The sequence below is a fragment of the Ixodes scapularis genome, unplaced genomic scaffold (genome assembly GCF_016920785.2).
Source record: "Ixodes scapularis isolate PalLabHiFi unplaced genomic scaffold, ASM1692078v2 ptg001158l_1___fragment_3__unscaffolded, whole genome shotgun sequence".
Classification (NCBI taxonomy): Eukaryota; Metazoa; Arthropoda; class Arachnida; order Ixodida; family Ixodidae; genus Ixodes; species Ixodes scapularis.
In genome coordinates this window covers 4,120,001-4,127,500 of record NW_024610108.1, presented here as the reverse complement: position 1 = coordinate 4,127,500, position 7,500 = coordinate 4,120,001, and the positions used below count along the sequence as shown (strand labels likewise).

At 46.1% G+C, this 7,500-nt stretch overlaps 2 non-coding genes across 2 annotated transcripts; both read right to left on the bottom strand.

Moving 5' to 3' along the window:
• Positions 1-40: 40 nt before the first annotated feature.
• On the bottom strand, positions 41-193 carry LOC120845669. Its single transcript, XR_005716868.2, has one exon. It is a non-coding gene; the product is annotated as a 5.8S ribosomal RNA (ribosomal RNA).
• A 434-nt stretch (positions 194-627) lies between these two features.
• On the bottom strand, positions 628-2,442 carry LOC120845621. The gene has a single exon (XR_005716823.2). It is a non-coding gene; the product is annotated as a small subunit ribosomal RNA (ribosomal RNA).
• Positions 2,443-7,500: the final 5,058 nt, after the last annotated feature.

Here is a 7,500-nt window from a genome sequence, read left to right as displayed (position 1 = left end):
ACGAGGTAGAAAACAAATTCTCCTCTCTTGATATATGATCCGACCCTCACACAGACGAAGCCACGGGAAGGCCCGAGGCCGCAATGTGCGTTCAAAGAGTAAGTGCTCAGTGTGTCCTGCAATTCACACCAAGTCTCGCAGCTGGCTGCGTTCTTCATCGACCCGAGAACCGAGTAATCCACCGCTTAGAGTCGTGTTTTGGATTTTTCAATCAGTACGACAAAACACAAGTTGTTGTTTTTTTTTCGCGCCCGGCACATCCCATGCCATCTCGAAAGCGCAAAAAAAAGCTTCTTCTCAAACGCATCTTCGTTAATCAAAACAAAAGGGCGATCCACGAGAAGAGACGAAAAAGGGGGCGATGCGCCATTTGTAACCCGCGGATTGTCCCGGTGCACTTGAAATCTCCTCTCAATCGAGGCAGCAGAGGGCTCCCGCTGGGCGCATCATCGAAAGGAACGGAGGCCACCCAAAGAAAAAGGCACATCCGAACCACAGTTTTTTTTTTTTTTTGTGCCGTCCCGACGGCATCCAAGCTTGGTCGGGATCGGCGCCAGATAAATTCGCACATCGAGTCCATTCCCCGTACAAGAGGAAGAAGACAAAACGATGCCAAATAACATCCGGTAATGATCCTTCCGCAGGTTCACCTACGGAAACCTTGTTACCACTTTTACTTCCTCTAAATGATCAAGTTTGGTCATCTTTCCAACACACCGGCGCAACCGAAAGGCCGCTCCGGGTATCGGTCCGAAGACCTCACTAAATCATTCAATCGGTAGTAGCGACGGGCGGTGTGTACAAAGGGCAGGGACGTAATCAACGCGAGCTTATGACTCGCGCTTACTGGGAATTCCTCGTTCAAGGGGAACAATTGCAAGCCCCTATCCCAATCACGAAGGAGGTTCCACGGGTTACCCAGTCTTTACAGACAGGGATAAAAACACGCTGCTTCCTTCAGTGTAGCGCGCGTGCGGCCCCGGACATCTAAGGGCATCACAGACCTGTTATTGCTCTGTTTCGTGCGGCTAGGAGCCGCTTGTCCCTCTAAGAAGGGTGCAAGGTGCAGAGAACCACGCACCTATTTAATAGGCTAGAGTCTCGTTCGTTATCGGAATTAACCAGACAAATCGCTCCACCAACTAAGAACGGCCATGCACCACCATCCACCGAATCAAGAAAGAGCTCTCAATCTGTCAATCCTCCCAGTGTCCGGGCGGGTAAGTTTTCCCGTGTTGAGTCAAATTAAGCCGCAGGCTCCACTCCTGGTGGTGCCCTTCCGTCAATTCCTTTAAGTTTCAGCTTTGCAACCATACTTCCCCCGGAACCCAAATACTTTGGTTTCCCGGAAGCTGCCCGCCGAGTCATTTGAGTAACTCAGGCGGATCGCTGGTTGGCATCGTTTATGGTTAGAACTAGGGCGGTATCTGATCGCCTTCGAACCTCTAACTTTCGTTCTTGATCAATGAAAACATTCTTGGCAAATGCTTTCGCAGTAGTTCGTCTTGCGACGGTCCAAGAATTTCACATCTAGCGCCGCAATACGAATGCCCCCGTCTGTCCCTCTTAATCATTATCCTGTATTCCAAAAACCAACAGAACAGAAACAGGATCTTGTTCTATTATTCCATGCACTGTTATTCAGGCGAATCGCCTGCGTTGAGCACTCTAACTTTTTCAAAGTAAACGCGCCGGCCAAAGCAAGGCACCTGATGAAGGGAACCAAGCCACGACAGGCATGATGTTCAGCACGGGCCGTAACGTGGTGTCCACGCACTTCCCGCCTGTAACTGAGATCCAACTACGAGCTTTTTAACCGCAGCAACTTTAGTATATGCTATTGGAGCTGGAATTACCGCGGCTGCTGGCACCAGACTTGCCCTCCAATGGATCCTCGTTAAAGGATTTAGAGTGTACTCATTTCAATTACGGGGCCTCAAAAGAGTCCCGTATTGTTATTTTTCGTCACTACCTCCCCGTGCCGGGAGTGGGTAATTTGCGCGCCTGCTGCCTTCCTTGGATGTGGTAGCCGTTTCTCAGGCTCCCTCTCCGGAATCGAATCCTGATTCTCCGTTACCCGTAACAACCATGGTAGGCGCATAACCTACCATCGACAGTTGATAAGGCAGACACTTGAAAGAAACGTCGCCGGCTCGTGGCCGTGCGATCAGCACAAAGTTATCCAGAGTCACCACACAAAACGGACCGAAGCCCGATTGATCTTGGTCTAATAAAAGCACCCGTCGCCCCGAGGGGCTTCGGGCTCACTGCATGTATTAGCTCTAGAATTGCCACAGTTATCCAAGTAGGAAGAAACGATCTGAGGAACCATAACTGATTTAATGAGCCATTCGCGGTTTCGCCTTGTTTCGGCATGTACTTAGACATGCATGGCTTAATCTTTGAGACAAGCATATGACTACTGGCAGGATCAACCAGGTAATCTTTTCGTGGTGGGTCGCCCAAAACCCTACCAACGCGCGGACGCGGGGCCACCGTCAGGCGCCCCTTACGAACCGCAAACACACACAACGCTTAGGAATTACTTCCAAATCCAAGAAGAAATGAAGCACGTTCGAGCGCGCAGCCGGAATATCCCCGACCGAGGTCGGTACCGACGCGGCAAGAAGCGCATAAATTTCTTTCTCGTCGTAGCAACAGAAAGTCGTACGCCAAAAAAATCATTGACGACGCCTTCGCAGCGTTGCCGAGCTTTCAGGTCCCGTGAGGACGCGAGGACGCACCCCGGCCTTCGGTCAGAACGCACTCGTCATTTCACACCGTTCGGTTAGCGCGGACGCTCCGAAACACCCTCCTCTCGCATTCGTTTTCAAGACACAGGTGCACCCGAGAACCGACCCCAACGGCAGACGCCAGAGATCGCAGGTACCTTGCTGTAACGACCATGCGGCGGAGGCAGCGGCCGAGACGGCGACGAAAGGCGTCGGCGACGTCGTCAGACGCCGCTCGCACCAATCGAACGCTCGACAGACCCCACCTCCACATAATAGCACCGATAAGTATAAAGAAGATCCTTCAAGAGCATTCTGTACATAGTTTGTGGTTATCAGTTTCGGTGACTGACTGACTGACTTACTGTCTCTCACTCATGTGGCTCCTCGTTATTCAGTATCATTTGTTTGTCCTTCTTTCTTTCTTATTTTTTTCCCCTCTCTCTCTCCTTATATATATATATATATATATATATATATATATGTATGTATGTATGTATGTATGTATGTATGTATGTTTGTGTGTATATATATATATATATAAATGTTCTTTTTTTCCTGTCTGCCTCTATGTATACATACATACGTACATACATCCTATCCCTATAAAAAAAAATTATTTCTCGCTTTTTATTAAAAACGTGCTGACCCCTGCTTGACTCTGATTACTTCTTTTCGACTTTCAGTTCATGTTAACATGGTCAACAGAAAGTTTATCGACTTTGTTATTACAAAGTAAACCAATATTTACACGGGGCGTTTCATGCGTTTTGAATTGTGTCAGAGCCGAACAATGAGCGCTATAGTAAGTGAGATTGTCACTGCTTTTAATCCGAATGCTCGCGGTATCGCGCGTGTTTACGGCAGGCTTCATAATAGGCAATTTTCTTTCTTTACACTACTCTTCTTTGCTCACTTCATTGTTTCTACCATTGGTTTCGTTTGGAAGGCCCCGCCACTTAGTTCTCAACAAAGTCCTCTCAAGGAACGAAGTGAGAAGCACGGGATTAACAAAAGAAAAAGATGCGTGTTTTCTAGCGGTTACCCGTGTCGCTTTGCGACACGGGCTTTCTGGCGCTTTCAACTGGGCGAGAGCCGAACAATTTACCCTACTGCACTTGCGACGGGCAGCGCTTTCAAACGGAATACTGGAAATCTCGCTTACTCTTCTGGCAAGTTTGATAGGAGACAAATATTATTCTTTTCACGCGAATTGTTCGCTCTATTTCTAATCTCTCTCTTCCGTGTCCTTGGCATGGAACGCCCACTTCGTCTCCCACAAAGTACTTCCGAGGAATCAAGTGCAAATCACGCGACTTTAAAATGTGCGTGTTTTCTAGCGGTTACCCGTGTCGCCAGGCGACACGGGCTTTCTGGCGCTTTCAACTGGGCGAGAGCCGAACAATTTACCCTACTGCACTTGCGACGGGCAGCGCTTTCAGACGGAATACTGGAAATCTCGCTTACTTTTCTGGCAAGTTTGATAGGAGACAAATATTATTCTTTTCACGCGAATTGTTCGCTCTATTTCTAATCTCTCTCTTCCGTGTCCTTGGCATGGAACGCCCGCTTCGTCTCCCACAAAGTACTTCCGAGGAATCAAGTGCAAAACACCCGACTTTAAAATGTGCGTGTTTTCTAGCGGTTACCCGTGTCGCGAGGCGACACGGGCTTTCTGGCGCTTTCAACTGGGCGAGAGCCGAACAATGTACACTACTGCACTTGCGACGGGCAGCGCTTTCAAACGGAATACTGGAGATGTCGCGTGCTTTACTGCCAAGCTCAATAAGAGACTAATTTCTTTCTTTTCACGGGAATTATTTCCTCTATTTCTAATCTCGCTCTTTCGTTTCATTGGGAAAGAACGCGCGCTTAGTTAGCCGCAAAGCAGTCTGAATTAATCACGTCCAAAGTACAGAATTTTACAATATATAGTGTTTTTACCGGTTGACCGCGTCAGAAAGCGTACCTTTCCGACGAGGTCTGTGTCGCTTTGACGTGAGCGGGAGCAAGGCGATTTGGGCTAGTGCACGCGAGATTGGCAGCGCTTCAAATTCCAGTACTGTAGATATTGCGTGCATTTTTTACACGCTTGAGGATGTGGGATTTTCTTTCTTGTGACGTGACCCGTTTGTCAAATTGTGTCTCGCTTTTTGGTATCGTTTAAGAAGCCCGTCCGCTTACAATCCTAAAAAAGAAAAAAAAAAAAAAAAAGAAATTAGTAAAGAAAGACGTTCATACTTTTTTGTTGCTCTTTCTTTTATTATCTGCGCAGGATTTTAATTTGTGTAAGTTTTGTTTACCGTCCCAACTACGTAGGCGTTCGTACATGCCCGTCCTCGCGCCTCGAATTGTGTGCGAGCGAAATCAATCTCCCCAAGCTAGCTTCATAAATTGCTCGAAAATCGAACGTGAGAAAAGCCAGAGATACGTGGTTTTCACAGGTCGTGCAAGATTAATCCATAAAGTGCGATATTGGTATATATATATACATACATACATACACATACATGATTTCTGCGACAAATAGGAAGAAAAAAGACCATGTTCAAGCATAATATAGGAACATTGACACTTTGCACACACAAGGGAGGTCAAATGGCAGGTTTTTCTTCCTTGTGCAGGAAACTTTATTGCAATGTCAGAAGGGAAGTTCCACTCTAGAATTGTGCGCTCAATAAAGGAGGAAAGACAATGCACTTGAAAACCTTCACAGTTCAAGTAAGAAAACATTTCGAAACGACAGTTTGTTTTCTTGCAGGGAGGAGAAGAGGGGAGAGAGGGAGGGAGGGAGGGAGGGAGGGAAGGAAGGAAGGAAGGGGGGGGGGGGTGCCATGCACGGTGAAGACCAGAGTGTCGAACCGAAAACCGAAGCGAACGAAAAACCGGAACCGAGGAGTTAGTTTCAGCCGAACCGAAACTGACCCGCCAACTTGGAACTGTACGGAAGAAAATATAACTGTCTATTAGTCTGACGATGAATAGAAGTACAAGGGTGTACGGCAGGGATAGCTGAAAAAAAAAAAGGCTCTATGGACTTGGAGCGGCAGCCCAAAGTCGACGACGACGAAAAGAAAGCACACAGTTTCGGAAAACAGGCGGTAAGAAAGCGACAAATTAAGTAGCCGTCATGTCGAGTTGATTGCTTAGCTCTATTTAAGATGAAGGAAAAAAAAAAGTAGCACAATTGATGCTTACTTGCTAAATTGAATCAACCATTATCTTGTAAAGAAAGAAAACCTCAAATGCCAATCACCTGTATTTTAGGCGACCCAACAAACTGATAACTTTTAAATTCAGGCTAAAATATAACACAAAAAAAAAACAAGGAAAGACAGATATGTATGTAGCTTGTCATTTACTGCTCCATCAAATTTAAATAAAGCAATTTATTTCTCGGCACCTGAAAATAAGCGAACCCTACAAATGAATGGAAAGATACCCGTTTGCACTCTTGAAATAGTGCCTATTACGAAAAGAAGCACCAGGTAAATATAATATCACTTTAGCTTCTTCTTTTTCTTTTTAATACGGTACGCTGTTGGTTCATCTTAGTAAAATATATAAAATAGCGCAAAAAAGACGAGGACAAGGAGTATACAGGACAGGCACTCACTTTCAACTAGTTTTATCCAGGAAAAGTAAACATACATATATAGCTTTTATTCACGATAAGTGCCGAGGGCAGCCGAGAAGGCGGCAATAGCCCCGGATGGTTTGATCGTGCTGGGAGACACCAGCATCCCAGCTCAAATATCTTCTACCCTTAAGAATATGTGCTGCTTTGCCTGTCGTGTGTATATACATGTTCACTTTTCCTGAATGAAACTAGTTCAACATCAGCGCCTGTCCTGTATACCTCTTGTTCTTCTATTGTGCTATTTTAATGTCCTACATTACTTTTGTGCTCCCGCAAATCGAAGCAAACCAATAAAAAATTCGGTTCGACACTCTGGTGGAAACTAAAAGCTTAGAAAGAAAGAGGAGAAAAAGAAAAAGGAAAACATTTCTACAATAATGATAAGCAGGAGGAGGAGGAGGAGAACAAGAAGGCTAATAATGTGGAAAAAAAAGACACGACCCAAATAAATCAATACAAAGGATGGTATAAGTCATGCATACTTACCACATGTAAAATTAATTAAAAAAAAAAATTAGAAAACAAAAATGTGTATTTCTATATATATATATATATATATATATATATTTTCTTTTATCCAGAGGCTTTGGCGCACGCACAGCACTGCACTGCACTGCACTGCACTGCACTGCACAACACAACACAACGACAGACTTTCCACAAACACACCACTGCGTACGAGGACACGACCACGTAGAGCTGCACGAAAACAAGCGCCGTAACTTAATGAAAAAAAATAAAAAAATCCTTTCACTGGACGGACGGCACAAGAACAGAAACTGCTCAAAGAGCACACACACACACGACACATAATAATGAATTAATAAGGGGCACAAGTAGAACGTAGGACACGGCACCCACACCAGAGGCCTTGCACAAGCACAGCACTGAGCACTGAGCACTGAGCAGCAGGTCACAGGACAGAAATGATGTCCACGCTGAGTAGGCCGAAGGCAGGGAATTACGGACGCACGCGAGGTCACCCACAGGCACTTTCACCGGAACCACGCCACAACACCACGCTGCAGAGCGCGCACTGCAAAGCGAAACCATGCGCTCACCTTCGGAAAGCACGGAGGGCGGGCGGCACAGAGAAGCAAAAAGACGTCAAAAGCACATCGCGATGAA